At 34.3% G+C, this 17,926-nt stretch overlaps 1 protein-coding gene and 1 non-coding gene across 4 annotated transcripts in view; both read left to right on the forward strand.

Moving 5' to 3' along the window:
• Positions 1–17,926, forward strand: part of LOC108623273 (synaptic vesicle glycoprotein 2B) — a 22,861-nt gene continuing 4,935 nt past the window's right edge. The window contains exon 1 of one of the 3 annotated variants that reach the window (XM_018021669.2): positions 1–209. The gene's annotated coding sequence lies outside the window, so the exon portion shown is untranslated. Of the gene's footprint in view, positions 210–6,869; positions 6,976–10,037; positions 10,786–17,926 lie in introns of those variants that run through there. The other 2 variants (XM_018021670.2, XM_026812127.1) reach the window with 2 other exon arrangements.
• TRNAR-UCG (transfer RNA arginine (anticodon UCG)) lies at positions 15,978–16,050 on the forward strand. Its single transcript has one exon. It is a non-coding gene; the product is annotated as a tRNA-Arg (tRNA).

The following is a 17,926-nucleotide window of genomic DNA, read 5'->3' on the forward strand; positions in this document are numbered from 1 at the left end:
CAGTGGTACTGACAGATTGACAGACGTACTCGCCGCGAACTGACCCCTTCGTAGTGATTTAGTTGTCCGTCTATCGACGCTCCAGCTCTGAAAAACTTCCATCGTCGAAAGATCAGAAAAAAAAGGAATAGTGCCGCCGGAAGTGTTGTATCAAAACGAATGAGCTTCTGCCGGTTCGAGATCGTCTCGAAGCGAGATATTATGATTAGGTGAGTCTTGTCTTCCGTTTTAACGACAGTTCTATCTGCACGGCTTTATTTGATAGTAGGAACTAAAACTTATCAATCCTAATTTTCCAAAAATTATATTCTAATCGTATGTCTTATGAGAAATTGATGTCAATTATTTCATTTTAAGTGACATTTCTGAGTTGATACTTATGTAATATTTTTTTCATTTTAATGAACACATCATAAGCTGAGATACTTTACCTAATTTTTTTAATTTCAATTTAACAAGTAAATCACATAATCAATATTATTGATTATAATAAAACTATCACAATGAGGTCCTTTCACAAGTATTTATACAAAGAGGACAGATTACTTCTCTGCAGGATCATAGTATATTATTATTGAAGTACATTTATTAAAGTAATTATTGATCCATAAATGGAAGTTATTGACATTTATAACATTGCAGTTTACTGTGAAATAGCATTAAAGTGCAATTCAAATTTTAAGACACTTTGAATGTGTAATGATAATTAGAATTACTTGAGGTAAACGTAATCCCGACTCGGAGTACAGATTCTATTCAATTAGATCTCAATAATTGGCAGTACAGAGTTAGTAAATGTTAAAATAAAAAATGTAGTTTTGAATGAAATATGTAAAATTTATTTGAAGAATATTTATTAGTACACTGTAGTTGAAGTGCTTATGAATATACGTATTCCCTTAATGTGATTATCATATTTTGATTTAAAATATATATAAACTAAATATAATAATCTCTCGTGTCATCAATTTAAAAAGTAAAATTGAGATTTGTTTTATTTTCCAAAATAATGATGTGTATCGAATTTTTCTATAAAATCCGCAGCCTATTTATGAATAATGAACATCATACTTTGGCAAACCACGAGTTGCCTGTTTAATGAAAGAAAAGATTTGATTTGTCGACGAATATGCTCATAGGGTTCGTTAAATCGACTCATAGGGGGTTCCTAGTAGATCTTGAGCGGAAATAAATCATACTGTTTGCTCGTAATAAAACGTACTCGTCATAAATGTAATTGCATTTAAAGTAGTAGTTTTTGATATTCGTTCAATTTGCAGTTCCGTGTCATAATCTAAATCACAGGCAGTACATTCTCTGTTCAACAGAATTTTATCATTCAGACTGAGAGTTCTTTCGATTATCACTAAACAGTATCGAGTTGTTATAATATTTGACATCGTAATGTGATTTAGAGAGAAAGTTGAAGAAAAGATGTGTAATTATTATGAGTCGCGAGATGACATGAAAAATGAGCAAAATGAAATCGCAACGTTTTCTTTATCAAGTTTGATAATGTTAATAGTGACGATATCTGTAAAACATTATGTAAATCGAAGAACCAATGTTTCATTACGATACGTTTGTTCAAGAAACCTTTAAAACATGTTTTACAAGCAATGCTTCATAATAATATTATATGTATACAATTACTTCATATTCATCAATTATTTCGTCAGTCATAGAATACAAGTTAAGTTCTGAACTCAATTTGTATATGTATGACGGTTTAACGTTTCTCGCCAGCATATTTATTGGATTATAAAAACGTATACTTTTAATTTAAGAAAATTAGATGTATCTATACCGGAAAATCGGTCAGATGTGTAAAAAACAAATTCAAGGATTTTCTTGATAATGAAACTAGTACAAATAAATACCTACATGTAGATATTGCGCGGAAAGAACGGTGGTGATCTAGCAAGTTCGTGATTTATAATCTGATTTCCAACAGCTTCATTGACAGACAGATTTATTGTTGAAAGCATACGTCTCATTAAAATCCCATTGCCGGTTATGAAACAGGAATTTTGCGATTAGAAATTGAGTAAAAGTATATTTCTTTTTATGGAACTGCTATGGATTTAGTTCACCCTTGCACGAGCTGTAAATACATTAATGATTTATATATTGCATTGATTAACAAGTTATCTTTAAACAAAAACAATGACATTGCAGCCGTAATATACCACCAAGTTACTGAACTTAATTGCATTGATATTAATGCAAATCACTTTACAGGAAAAAAATACGATTTTATTGAAATTTACAGACGTAATTTGACTACGCACAACATTTGCACGAGCATGCATTTTCTTTCTGATTGATATGCAACTACCCTAATTTTTCCACGGACAGAATTTCTTGATAAAATTAATTGCTATGTTTACATCAATTTGCCACCAGTTCCGTAAATCATGTAACACAATTTTCTAAATAGTCGTAGATCGAAGATTTAATTCTAAAAAATTTTTACTGATAGAAAGAAGCTCTTTTAAGGAATAATATAGGAATTGCCTTTAGAATGAAAAGTATTAAATTAGTATATTAATGGGAAGCAAATACAAGAATAGAAAACTGAAGAAGCTATTGGTATGTACGTTCGATTAGTTCAGCTAGTTGTATGAAATATTGATACATAGAAGAAAAGTAATTACGTTTCGTTATTGTTACTCGCATATTCTACAGAGTCTTCAATTAATGATGGGAAAAATGTTAAAAGGCGATTGTAGAAGCCAAAATAAGGCAAAAACCAAGAATAAAGAGACTGCTTCCAAACCTCCAATTATACTTAATAAGCGATTAAAAATTACTCCTGTAAGCACTGATTCTCTAATAGAACGTGCGTCTAACAGTCTAAATGTTAATATACTTCATAACCGTTACCATTACGTTGGGCACGTTGTATAATTATTTCCGGATATATGGCCACATTTTTCTCCGGATGTACAACCGCGAATCGTTCCCACCAATTCTTCGAAGTGCTCCTGGACGAACGACTCTAGGAAATTCACCTCTCCAGATATATGGCCAAGCCCGGTCCCGATGGTATTACTGTACTTCGCGGTCCACTGGCCGCACGGTGACTGTTCTCCGATCGGAGTTATCGGATTATGGAAATGCAACGTTCGCAATACAGCAGTAACCGCTAGGAGATATATTAACATTTAGAGTTATAGACGCACGTTTCCTGTGAGAACCACAGGCGGTAGACAAAGTTCGCCTACCATCAGATACAATTGTTAATCGCTTATAACTAAAAAATGGAGTCCCGGCCACAATTTTTTTATTCTCCACTTTTTTCGGCTTCTAGAATCCTCCTTAAAGCAAGCGAATACACTATACATGAAAATACAAAAAATTTTAAAAGTACTTGTCGTAACGTTGAGTTAGATTCATCACTTCACCCCCTTTGACTGACCCATACGGGGCGACAGTGCCCCCGTTGAGAATCACTGCTATGTATACTATGTATACACTCGTACAGCATCGAACCAACACGTATTCAGTTCCCATTCAGCTCTCAGCATCCACCCACGCAATCACCGTGCAGTACGTGACGCGTGATCCGCAAGATTTTTACGCTGCTTGCCGGTTGATTGCCCCCAGAGAACCACGTCGATGACGTCAGTACGCTCGATGACTCACTAACATACAAGCTACGTATACTACTTACGTATATTTACTTACATACGCATATACATGGTGCTAATTGTAATTTGCATGATACTTTCACGCGCATGTGTTTATCTGAAACTTCATAAATCTTTAGAACAGATTACGCAACGTATAATCAAATTACGTTCGTTATAGTGATTCCATGATGTCACTGAAAATTAGATAAAAATGTCAAACCTCAGAATCCATCAAAGACGCTAGCGTTTTATATTTTTATTAACATTGGGTTTTAATAATTTCTTTTTACTGTTATCGATTTTTAGATAAGGTAAATTTATTGAACTATTCATCTTAATTATCCTATCTTACTTCTAATCGTTCCATTAAATATTTCAATCGTTATCAACAATTTTATTAGGATGAATGTAGAAAACATTCTATAGAAGATAATTAATCATCACTTCAGCTTGACAAAAAGGTTAAATTATTTATAAAAAATTAAAAATGATGCGGGTTGAAATATTTAATATAAAATAAGTTCCTATGCTTAGGATAATTTTTGAGATCATTTATGCATGAATTGTATTTCCTGATGTGTAAACGAGTGCTCAATTATTTTTAAACAGCTGCGTGTACACATAAGAAACATTAAAGTGTCGAGGAAATTTTAAGGAGTACAAATAAACAAACGCCGATTCTCGGATCTAAAGAAACCCGACGCAAGTGTTAAATAATAACTTGTTTTCAGTTCAATTTAGTCGTTTAGCATCTCGTCGAGTGGTCGTGGAGAGTACCTATTCGAACAGCCATCGTTGCTCGTGGAACGAAGGCGAATGGAGACAATCATTGCGCGGCGAGACAATCGATTACGTGATATAGTCGTATATCATTGCGCATATTAATGATCAGCATTCGCAAGACAACGTAGCCACGCTTCTGTGCTTGTATCACGTCTAGATATCGTGGGATGCAAGTCTCCGCGTGTTTGATTTGTCAGAGTTCTCGGTAATAAAATCAGAATTATGATGAGACATAACAGTTCGTAGGAAACTTGGACAGATCGATTCGTGAAAATGTAAGTTAAACAAGTAGACTGGTTGAGTGTTCTAAGCCTGAAGATACGATTTTCGGACGAGTGCTGTTTCTAAACTTTTTGATTAAAATTATTTCTTTTATTTAATGAATGCTACTCTTAATGACAATATAGTTTGGTACAAGCTTTCGTGAATTACACATATTCTCGTATTTCACATTCTTGATTTGCATATTGTAAATGTATAAATATCCACTATCTAAGAAGAAATAATATTTGCGTATTTAGTATTTACACAAGAATTGTTGTTTCTTATTCCTTAGATTCTAATGAGTCGCACAGTAGATGTGCAGATTCAGGTTTTGTAAAATGTGGTTCCACTTTGGCGCCCGTTAAGCCGCCGTAAGATTTACTGCAAACATTCTTCTCATTATCATCGTTCTTCCAACAACGGTTGACGTGTACCTCTTGCTAAAGATAGGTAAATCTACATGAGTTTGTCTGTTACATTACTGACGATACGTTCAATTTCGAGTCCGTTATCACCGATAATTGACTTTATGAGCTACCGAACACACAACTATTCGCGAAGAGGAAACACATCCATTAGCGTCAGAATTTAGACATTCTCACTATTACACAATTTTAGAATCCAATTCTAAGTAAGGAAAGTCTCTAAAGTTATCCATACGATTTTTATTTTTAAATAAGCTTTCCAAATAAAATGTACAAGAATGTCCCATATTGAAAGTTTTTGTATTTAACACGATGAGTCTTGGAGTAATGGTAGCAGGAAAGACTTTCGTTTACCGATAACTGTTAAGTAATATTACGTAAGATCAAAAAACAAAAGCAGAATAAAATACAACAGTGGATTCCAGGGGTCATTACTGAAAGTGCATACGTCAAAATTTATCGCTTGTTTGTTCGCTAAAATTAGCATTCTAAAAGCTTCGTTAACTGATACACTAATATTTACTAGATAAAAAATAATTTGTACTAAAAAGTTACTTCGGGGATACACTTGTTGAATCCAGGACTTAATGCGCTAATATGTTAAAATTCTTAAAACACATCGGAATTTATCAGTCATTATAAATCCATTTATCATTGTTAACTCCATTCAATTTTTTCATTTAACTTTATTAAAAAATCGATAAGGATCAATTTATAATATCAATCTATGTAACGAACAATCATTATTTTTGTTAGTAATTCGTATAGTTGATATGACCTTGAAAAATTCGATAATAATAATAATGAAAATATATTTTTCTGTAGCATGAATTTAAGTTCACGTGGAACAATTAATATCAGCGAAATTTACGCAAAAAAGCAAGTTCAGGGAAGTACAATAAATCACTCTAGTTTCTCTAGATTTATGGTTTGTACAACACTGACTGAGCGCTGTGCAGACGTTGCGAGCGAATTCGAAACCGTTGGCTTTTTGCCTGAATTAACTGAATCAATCTAAAGTTGTTCCGTTTTAAGTTTCGCGTATGACAATGAAAACGTTCAAGTATCGAAAATTTGGACACCACTCCCTAAAGCAGCACCTTATTTTGCTGAGCAATGAAAAAAATACGATTTTCTTATGTAACAATTGCCCGATTTTACAGTTACAGTCGATATTCAGTTTCACTTATTGTCAATCGAAATCAACGTATCCTTCGACCAACCATTGCTGATAACGGAAAACAAACAAACAAACGTTTAGTTAAAACAAAACGAAGGTCTCGATTGACTCTCATCGAAACCAGGAGTCGATCAGTCAGGTCACTCAAGGCGTTTGGTGAACGGAAATTCTCGTAAACGAACTTGATTATTTGTCGATATTTAATGAAAAGAGAGTTAAACAATTTTGACAACTTCTAACCAGTTATAAAATGTTTTCCCGTCGGCGTCCAACGACCGACTCCTGATATAGATATCGCAACGTTAAAGCGTGAATCGCTTGCACGATCTTACGTAACATCATGAGCGACCGCGGATTTGTGCGACTCCATGCGCTTCCAAGTTTCTCTCAGGAGGACATTCACTGCGAAACGGGATTTCAGGACTGAAGAAAAACGGCGCCTTCAAACAATTGTTCTGAATATGTTCACGAACGAATCATAGTTTTCGTAATTTCGTTTACACTTTTTCCAATCAACTTCTCGGCTGCTCCTGCTGAATGCAGATATGACTGTGTAAGGTTCCATGAAAGCAGGAGTGGGGACATTGGTGCCTCGTGGTCTCCCCTATATAAGGTTTGCGCTCAACCATTGCTTCTCGGTTGTTCCCCAATTCGGGCAACTTCTCCGAGACTTGGCAAACCGCACACCGTAAGTCTAACATATTTTTATTACTGTAATTCCCACCTCTTTTCTCTGTGTTAATACTCATGTAATTTTGTATTTCGACGAACCTTATCTAAGTATTAAATTTTGTTCTTATTGAGATTGATTATGGTTTAATATCGAGAGTATAGCTCTGGCCGAGAGCAGTTAAAACCTATTTACGTTGTTAATATTTTTGTATTCCCTCTTCTTCGTACAAGTGGCACAATTAGGTTCTTCGATTTGTGTTGTGTTATTTTATGACTCGAGGATGAGAGGACACGGCTTGTGAATGTTCAGTAGAAGCAGAAAGCAGAATCGTTCGTGATCTGTGCTCCTGTAACTACCAATGTAATTGAATCTTCACAAATTAAAGATCTTATAGTGCTCCACACATTTGGTCTTTTTATTACCTGACTATGATCATGGAATATACATATGACTACAAATAACTTACAATAATATTCATTCGGTATGATGTCGTTCATAGGTCATGTTACTTCCATCTTTCCCAATAGTAAAATGCATATTTATTTCGAGATTACTAGTAAATTACACATTGTGTACTACAATTGTCTTAAATTTCTGTTGTTTGGCCAAAATTTGGGCAGTTAAACCAGAATAATTAATGTATAGTCATTGAGATGACGAAACGGTTTCGTGTAAACGGTCTGCGTAAACTCGCGCAATTAAAAGATCCAGAATCGCGATCCACGGACATCAGGAACTAGAGCATGCTATTATTCTCGAGACGTATGTTTGTAACCAGTTAAAACCACTTTTAAAAGGTCTTGACGTTGAACACGTGTCAGGCGGGGTTGTAAAGAGTCTGCTTATAATCTGTTCGATTGATTATTGATGGCTGTTGTTGAATTAAAACACTGTGTAATCGAGAAAAAGATATTTGTTATGGAGACTGTGAGATACAGTGGCTGATTAAAGATATCTTGCTTCTAAGAGTATTGCAACTTTCAAAGTGTATTGTATATTACGGATCCTCTGTTTCGTTTAAACTGTTGTACGTGTATACTTGAACCTATAAAAATCAAATTTTTATTAGACACTCGGATAAAGAAGATAAAAATCGTGATCTTTTTTTCCCTTCATTAATTTCGGTATACGATAGGAATTTAACAAAAATTTGTCTGCGAATTATCTAACAAACCGAACCTTCTATAAACAAAGAAGTTTAAATGGTTTCGCTTTGAAAAGTGTCTCAATATTTTTGTAATTGACTGTATGTTAATATGTTTACGAAATGTATTATGAAATTACATTAATAGTTGCAAATGAATTAGCTGTGATAAGAACGTCTGATATAATTTCATTCCATGAAATATGTCATTAATAAATTCAGTGGGATACGAGTGAGAACTACATGTGGAAGATGTAAGAAACTGCAATAATCCTTCGAGCATAAATGGAATGAGCCTTGCCCTAGTGGCGACGAGGTCGGCATTTTTCCATGTTATCTTAACGTGAGAAATCGGTTTTAAGCTATCGTCAGGCCTAATTGCTTCATAATCTTTCCAATTTAATGAGTCAATAAATGATTTGTTTGCCGGTGATTTCTTACTGTTATGACGCGTTACGTTTGTTTGGTGGGAATGTGACAAAAATTGATCTTGCGCAGAAACTGAAAGCATGGCTGGCTCAATAAGAAACTTCATCAAGTTCGTTCAGCTTGTTAAACTGATATCAGTCTTCTCGTACGTCCATACTGTCTACTCGATTAACGAAGTAACATTTGTTTTATCACATCTGAGGTACATTTCCTTTGTGTACCGTTTCCTGCGCTCTAGTTCATTGATTAAAATAACAGGTTCTTGTTTTCGGAGATCAGCTCCAATCAATTGATAGGTTTTTATGAAGACCGCAATTTAAAGTAGTGATTAGAATGGGTAAACTTCAAAGAACTGAATTTACATACTATGCGATTTACACGCCCAACATTAGAATAGTTCGATGTTGATTTCTTAAAGGAATAAATTATTTCGGAATGGAAATAATTTACGCAAGCGTAAGCAAGGAAGTTTTAATTATACAAGTACAAATTCTTTGAGTTTAGATCGGCAGGGGAAATATGCGAATATGCGTGAAATCATTTAAATGAAACATGCAGTATTTCATATCTATCAGACGTTTTATATAAGGACTGCGTGTCCGTTTATCAGATCTAAAACTAAACGAGCTTTCATATGTATCACTTAATCTGATACTTAGCATTGGTAAATCTGATTTATAAGAGCTTGTCGTGACACGTCGAAAAAATTACCCTCGACTTACGCTAATCATAAATTAATAAATTAGAACGTGATGAAACTGAAAACGCTTAATGAATACGAAACTAGACAACCGTACGTTCATAGTTGTATTATTGCGTGTTTAATACATAATTTCTGTTTAACACCACTGACAAGCATTTCATCGTTGGTGTACCTATTCTTCTTTTCCTGTACTATAATGACCTCTCCTTCACACATCATTATTAAACTACTGATTTGTATGCAAAATAAAACATTTATGGTATCAGTTTACAAAATCTGATTTACATAAACATTTGTTTGATTATTTAAACATTGGAATATCTATTCAGCTCTTAATGTTTTGAATTGTTTTACACCAGTTGATCAGTATATTCTACTTTTTTATGACTGCATACAATCTACAATTGAAACATTGCATTTTTATCTAACAGTCAACAAACACTATTAATTGTAATGGACTTTCGCTGTTACTGATACGCGTGACACGTACAATCTATTAATTGTGCTACTGCTATGTAATTAAGTGACAGTATTTACGTAACTATAATTTGTGCGTATGAGCAAATCGATGTTGAACGGCGTTGAACTTCATGCGTTAAAAGATACCACGCGCGTATCCTTTGAAGCGAGTCGAAGCGAAGGAACGAGGGCATCCCCCTTCATGGTCGTCAGCATCTCGCTTGACTAGGAAACGCGTGGAATAGCGTTCGCGAGGAACGTTTACCGTGATATATTCTTATTTAGTGGGAGGTGGCAGGTAGCTTTTAGCGCTTCGGCGCCCCGGCTCAACTCACATTTCATTTCCACGCGCCGTCTCACGCGGAATAAACTATTACTTAAATGTTGATTTCCCACGTGCATCGAGCCGATACCGAGGACCGTGACACAAGAGCCGGAACAAAAACAACGTGTAACGCGTAGAATTACCTCCTTTAAATAGACGTGCATAAATGTGTTATGAGTTATCGTGTGTTATCGTCTTTTAATACCCGTTACCACAAGATTTGAATAAAAAAACTTTAAACTGTCCTTGCTTTATCGAAGAAGGAAAAAATTGAGGTCGTTTAATAATAATACTACGATAGAACGAAGTATGAAGTGCAAGAACTAAAAATTAGTTTAAATATCGAGGTCGTGATATGTGAAAGTAATAATTACATTCGATTGATAAAAAGTATTTTTCAAAAGTCGTGTAAAAACCTTGTTTAATATCGTTTCGTGCTATAAATGAAAAGCATTTAGTAGCTTTTGTGCAATAAATGCTTAAATATATACACTTTTTAATTGATTACGCTTTAATCCTCTTCATGAGTAAATAGGAAAGAGGACAGGGAGGAATTAAACGGAAAAATAAAGAGAAATTATGTTTACTTTGAAAATTGATTTGGAAATTAATATATCTGTCCATGCTCTTCACGTCTTTGTTAAGTACAATTAACGCCTTGACTCGCGGAGGACCAAACATCTAATATAGTTGGCTTGATCTTCATATGCTGAAGCACGGATCATTGGATCTTAATTTTACGAACATTCCACGCTCGTTAGTGATGTAAGTAGTATATACATAGACTTCAAAAATATTTCGTACCATCATCTTTATAAACAGTTTTAATGATTCAGAAACTGTTATTGACATTGTTTAAATTTCTCTCATGTAATATTTCTCTCTTCAAAATGCTGGTTATACGATATGCAAAGTAATACATAATCTATCAGTCATAAAATTAACATAATTCCAATTAAACTCGCGTTATCAGAATCAGTATTATCATACATCAATCCTTCTGTTATAAGAGTAGTATGTAACAGATATAGTAAACATTATTTTTTAATAACATAGGCAGTAGTGCGGAAGTTATGAGACCTTAATATTCAATGTGTGACAATTCTAATTTGGAGAATAAAGTAAAAGTAACAAAAGAACATACCTCTATTTAGAAATAATAGGGGACGACAGTGAAGGTAAAAAGTATAATTTATGTTTCATTACCAATTCAGTAAATGCTAATGAAGACGCGATGAATGCGTTACGTCTGGTAGATTATAGATTGAGATCCAGATGTAGATCTTAGAATTATACATACAAGAAATATTTTGAATCAATCTAAAGTTAATTGCAAATTTCATCTACAAATTTCGTCGTTTTTTCAACAACGAAATTTTAATTGTTTTTTTAATTCTCAACTGTAGGAATTTCTAGTTCCTTATTCTTATTGTTAAACGCTGTACGTACCAGAGTATGCGAATGGTGACGATAAAGAGGCTTATTCACGGCGGGATTATTACGAAATTCGCATCATTTATTAACAATTACGTTCGATGAAATCGCGACAATTAGCGACGGTAGACGTATAACGCGAACCGGTCTTAACGAGTGTGATGACACCGCTTTTCAGCGATGGCACGGCTGCTCTGCTCCGCCACCTCCTTTTGCCCCGCTGCGAACAATTTTGTCGGCAATGAGACTGATTATTATGTCCTTGCGAGACTGACGATAATTACAAACCGCTTTACTTTCAGTGCCACACGCTTGACACGCCGATTAGAGCTTTCGAGAGCAGCTTGACCTCGTTTCCTCTTCGCACCGTTCGAGTTCGATTTGATCCGCGATCGCCAACGAACCCCTCGAGGATCCATCGCGCTATCAAACGTGATTGTTAATTACACGGTCCAACGAAAAAAAGCATTTCTTATTTTTCCTAGTATCCTCTACGCGATTCTTATAGAGTTTCTCATCCTAAAAACAAATCCGGAAGCAGAATTGCTCTATCACGTATCGTTTCCGGAAAATTCCGGTATCTGTAAAATTGCATGATTTTCGGGAAAAATAAAAAAGTACTATTACATGTTTCTGTAGATGATTTCTTTATTAGAAATGTCTGTAGAATCCAATATTGGGAACCGACCCCGATCATTGGTTTTACCATATTCTCGAGTTCCCGCACCCTTCTACTAACTATGTAATTATGTAATGGATGCAAAGAACACTCGAAACTGCAAACTGCGTTTGCCGTGCAAACGGTAGGCTTTTTCAATTACTGAACGATACGATTTATCAGCAAACAGCGAGCAACATTTTCCTATTGAACATATCAGGCGTATTGCACAAAACATGATTAAAATCGTGAAAACACGAGGAGGCGATGCGATAGCCTTTGGATCTGTTTATAGGTATTGCAAAAACACGAATGCTGACCAATCAGATTGCACATTCTCTCAATACAGTCGACCTTTTCATTTCCGTTTCCAGCTTAATCGTACCGTTTTATTAAATTTCAAGATATTTGACCGATAGTTTCCTTCAAAGTGTTAACCAAGCGATTTCATAATCTTACAATTAGAGCATATGCTACTGGAGGGTTCTTCGCAAACGTTAAAGGTATAGACTGGATAGAAATGTTTAGCAATATGCCATTTCTATCTCACATCACGGTATTAGCTACAACACCCCCTGCTCGTCAACTTCTCAGTAAACAATATTAAATTTTGAAGAAATTACATGGAGAAAAGTAATGACTTATTCCATGATATGAAAAAAACAGTATGTAGACTACACGCTAACTATCTCTCTGTCTTTTTACGTGTATGTCTGCACTTTTGAAGTTGCTTCCAGTAGTATATGTTGTAAGCTCGTAATCAATCGTTTCACTGTTTCTATAACGCTACTTGTAACATTCAATTAATAAGGTAATCACTCGTGACCGGCAAGATTCTTATTACGAATCAGATATACAGTAAATGCCCCAATTTCTATCTCTCTTTTTTCTATCATTTTATACTCGATTCTCGGATCTCTCACTCTACGAGTAATTTCAAATATAGAAAAGGGGATGGCGATTACCTTATTTCACGTCAAAAAGTTAAGCCTTATTTCGAAATAGTACTGTATTATTAAAATATCTCGTCCCAGTGATGATTCATTCTCATTTTGTTAGTGACTCGTCATTGTAACAACATTATCAAGATTTTTGTTCTTTTATCTTTTTGTTTTACATTCTGTAGGCTATTAACCTTCGCTATCAATTAGATACGTGTCTTATTAGTGGATACACTCTATTAGTCAATGTTTACACAGACGACAGTTTATAAATATTGTTATCGTTTGAAATGATAATTTCTTAATTTATTCTTTTACACTTTGTACTTGTTTTTGTATCACTAGTGAATCATATCGATTGTGCCATACAATTATGTGGCTATGTAACAGACTGGAAGGACAGCAGATCGTAGCATACAGTTATATGGCTATAAAATAGACTGGAAAGACAGCAGATCTTAGCGTACAGTTATATGGCTATAAAACAGATTGGAAGAATGTCTAATTGTTGACTGATCATGACGCAAATTCGATAGAAATTGTATGAATCCTTTACAAGATGAAATTATATCGTCATCCAAAAATTACAATTCTATACCTGCATGCAGTAAATAAGAAAAAGCTGAAATTTCCATTATTGAAAATTAAACGATGAATTACAGTAACTCCGAGTCGTATTCTTTAAGAAAGTTAAAAATCGTATCTGTTACTTTTTTCTTCGCGATTTTCATCAACAGCAATTTTAAAAACTTATTTTTTATACGTTATCTAGTAAACTAATTCTTTAAGTATCTCAGAGAAAATTAAATTGTTTGATCCAATATTAAAGTTATTCCGTTTTGAAATGAATATGAATACGACTACAAGTCTATACGTATTAAATCAGACTTCTTAAATCTATTTTTAATTTGCATAAGTTCTTTTACAGAATTAATTTTCTTGTAACTTTTGTATCCACAAGTTCGTGTTACCGTGAAAGATCGTACGTTTTGTACATAAAAGGTCTTCTTATGAGTGTCACCGTTACTACGCTAACGGCTGCACCTGCGACGCGCATTATCACGGATCGCAATGGGATTAGAACGGATCATTGAACTCAATTTCACAACGGATAATTGACAATTTAACTGTTGGAGTTAATTACAGCGTACCGTACAACGACCTCAATGTGGCTTCGCAAATTGTTTATACCTTTAAGAGAATCGCTGTCGTTACACGTGTCGACGCTACGTCGCAATCAATACTAATTGTAAGAAAAATAGTGACTAGTTTAAAAGAAAATATCTCACACGAAATAAAACAAATCTATTGAATAAACGTAATTGTATACAATACATAAATTCTTGGCATTGAATTTCTTGATCTCGACTTGGAAAGATCTCTGGATAAAACTTTTGTTTCATTATTTCTTTAAACCATTGTAACATCGAAAGGAAAGATCCTAAGATTTCTCTCTTAAATTAAAGACGGAAAATCAAGCCTTCATCTGGATAATGTTTTAAAGTAGAGATCTCAGGCTTTAATTGAAAAAAGAAATCAAATTCTTATGATAATTTATTGCTGGATAGACATTTTCCAAACTCTCCATATAAGTTTCGTGATGCCATCATTTTTTTAGTTTGTATTCATAATATAGCTTTTTTATGATAATGCTTGTAAGCCTGAATCTTTTATCATTAAGGGATGCATATTTGGGAAAAAAAATAGAAACCGCATGTAGTATATCAGGGAAACGTTCACGAGGAAGGGCTTGGACACGTGGAGCATGTTAAATGAGAAAATTAACGAACGGAACAATCTTCCGGATAATCGCGATTCACGTAGACCGCGGAGGATTTCGAAGAGACACGCGTGATGTCGTCTAATTTAATACAGGATGTCAGTTAATGTTTGCTAATATTCAGTCGTTTTCTGGAATGAGATTAAGCTAAGGCACGCCTTCCTCGCTATTATTTCGTTGAGTCTTCAGGGTCTACAACAGAACTAGTCAGGCATAAGAGAATAAAAGGATAGAGAACATCGTCTGAGTATTTGTTACGGTTAAACTTCGTTCTGTCGCAAATTCTTTTTTCCGTAATCTGATAATAATTTACCAAAATAGGCGACATACAAAATTCTGGTCGCCGAAGTTATGAGATGTTACAGTTTAGTATTTTCAGCACACTGTATTGATTACTTTAATGTACATATAATAATTGTACAAAATATTGTGTACATACATTCAAATATCAGTAATATAGCTCAAGGATATTGTTCGGATAACAAAATGTTTTGATGAAAGAACGTTCACTTAATAGAGCGTTCCAATAATGGGTGTTCCAATATAATCAGGGTTCTAATAATGTACTACATACATGACGCAACTGTTGCGTCAACGGTCTCTAATGTGTCTAAATAGAATACCTTCTCTACGTATCTCCGCATTTCGCGGGATCTTCGATTGATTAATTATTTAAATAAATATTCAGTCAAACTGATCTAATTATTCTTTAATCAGAATATAAGGACGAAAAGTGTATTCCCGTAAACCCATATTTTGCACTATTTTTGCCTGATTATCGATAAAACGGAGCAAAAAGCTTCAAAATTTTACCGAAGCGTGTTAGAAAAGTCACGTGACTACCCTAGCCCTTTAAACCATTGGATTCGGACAATCTGAACTATGTATTTCACCTTTTTCAATCGACCACTATCATTCAGTTAAAGACGAAAGTGGTCACAACGAAGTTCATCCAAATATACTTACACATTATGAAAACTACCCCTATTTCTATTACAGATTATAGTTAACTTATTATCGCGAGTTAACGTCGTAAATTAAGCGTTAGATCGTTTACGCAATGAATTTATTTCATATTGAAAAATGCTGGGGGTGTGATTTTCTATCATGAGGAAATACCATTTTCAGAAAACTACCCCTCAGTGACCGTGTGGCCTAACGGATAAGGCGTCGGACTTCGGATCCGAAGATTGCAGGTTCGAGTCCTGTCACGGTCGATAAAGCTGATTTTTTTGCGTTTTCAATATGAAATTTCGTATGCATATATAATTTCCTTGTTTCAAATTTTATATTGGAAGCTCCAGTAAAAACCGCGACGGTTACACCTTTTGTCGCAATTCCTATGAATACCAATTTTCTTTAATTTTTCGCCACTCATTAAACAATAAACTAGGCCTTTTAAATGCCCCAATAAAATTTTTTTATTCGTTCCAGTATTTAAAAAGTTTTACCGTTTTAAAACGGGAATACTTTCGTCAGCCACTGTATGCCACATTGCATAACTCTTACGTATTGTGATGTGGTTTAAAATTACCGTTTCCCTATTATGTGATAGTACACAAGCGTGTAATTCTTATCTACTCTGAATTTTAAACTGTACGTATAACTCACTGAACTCCGGGCCATGAGTCAACTAACTTCTAACTACTAACAACTAAAGAAACTTAACACATTTTCAAACGACTTAATATTCAAATAAGTTAAACAATGTTATTTCAACTTACTTACAGCAAACATTTGAAACACGCGTTCCGTTGCAATTAGAGAATTTAATACTTAATTTTGCCCTGCCATTACTCAGTTTGCTCATAGCCACTCCTTTCGTTATTTAAATTTATTAATTAGCCAATAAACATTCCAATATACGCAGGGACATTTTTTTGTAAATCGTATCAGTTTCTCGTTCAAGGGAATGCATGTCTACGTGGACATGTCGCAATCTATTTATGTCGCTTCGGAATCCAATGATTTATCTATGCGTTTAAATACAGGAATTTTAAGCTAACAGAGAAATGAACATTTTTGTATCTACGTTAAAAACGCATGGTTTTTGTATTTTACCGCAAGAAGAGCGCGTTCTGTTAACTTTTCCTACTTCAGCAGATGCTTGATTGGCTGTTTTTTACCGTTTGGCTATTGCCTGTTACGGTAATTCAAACAAATTACCCGTAGTCTGATCTGTTCATCCATGACGATACTCACTATGTATTCAAGGTTTACGAGATTTTGTTCAGTCAAAAACCAGCAAGAAAACTATGCGCAAAACTAGCTAGCTATTACGTACAGTTGCTGGTTACGTCGATCCTAATAGAATTGTGGGAACGTGTAACAATTAAAGTTATCATAGTTCGCCTCGTTTGTGTGCTAAACGAGTGCAGTCATCTGTAAACCGAGGTCGCTCTTTTTAATCCCATGCGAAATCAAAATTCTTGTTTTAGTCCTGATTAAAAGAACTTAAAGAATATTCATATTTTATTAAATGCTCAATGTTTTTCTTATTCTTTTTAGTTCTAACTTTGCAGCTGTTAAAATTTCCTTATAGCTGTAGTTCTTCTTCGGCTTATGCTTATACTAATTCCTTAAACAATAAAATTATTCGATGAAGTCATCGAAGCATTTATTCACAATATGTTTATTTATGTACATTCTTAATCAGTAAAGGCAAACAGTACGCAGTCGTTATTCTAACGTCACAACAATCTGTTAAAGATGAATGTACCTTCACAGATATGCGAATCACGACCATGCAAATCGTCGATTTGAAAACAGACTCAATTATCTTCTTCATTATTGAAAAGCCTTCAAATTGTTGTCTTTCAGAATGTAACAACCCACAATCATTATCGGTACAATTACGAATTGGCCTTAGTTAACCCCTGTATGTGTATGTGCGAAATAAATGACCGATCAACATTCGCTTTATAAAAGCGTCATAATTTATGTAATACATTTATACATATTTATACGCTTCACGTGTACGCATTTCTTTTACACTTTGATTAATTAGGTAATACTGATTGGCAGACAATAACTTATATAGGAAATATTTGCATATAGCATATTTAAAAACATACACTTCGCCGAAATATATAT

Source organism: Ceratina calcarata, unplaced genomic scaffold, assembly GCF_001652005.2.
Source record: "Ceratina calcarata isolate Rehan_Ccalc_2016 unplaced genomic scaffold, ASM165200v1 scaffold259, whole genome shotgun sequence".
In the NCBI taxonomy this organism is placed as follows: domain Eukaryota; kingdom Metazoa; phylum Arthropoda; class Insecta; order Hymenoptera; family Apidae; genus Ceratina; species Ceratina calcarata.